This window comes from Etheostoma spectabile, chromosome 1, assembly GCF_008692095.1.
Source record: "Etheostoma spectabile isolate EspeVRDwgs_2016 chromosome 1, UIUC_Espe_1.0, whole genome shotgun sequence".
NCBI classification, from domain to species: domain Eukaryota; kingdom Metazoa; phylum Chordata; class Actinopteri; order Perciformes; family Percidae; genus Etheostoma; species Etheostoma spectabile.
This window is the reverse complement of record NC_045733.1, coordinates 31,723,359-31,723,604: the sequence shown is the minus strand read 5'-3', so window position 1 is coordinate 31,723,604 and position 246 is coordinate 31,723,359.

The window sequence follows — 246 nt, the reverse complement described above, 5'->3', positions numbered from 1 at the left end:
ATTATTATTAAGTGGTGTTATCACATTAAAAGACTTAATGCTATGAACAGCCAAAATTGTGTTTTGTAAAAGCAGAAGGACAGATATCAGATATGATAAGTTTTATTTTCACTATATATCACTATCTAAGTAGACTTTGCTTGCTATCTAACCTTTGAACAGATATATTTTACAGGCCTTGGTTTTGGGACACATACATATATATATATATATATATATATATATATATATATATATATATATATA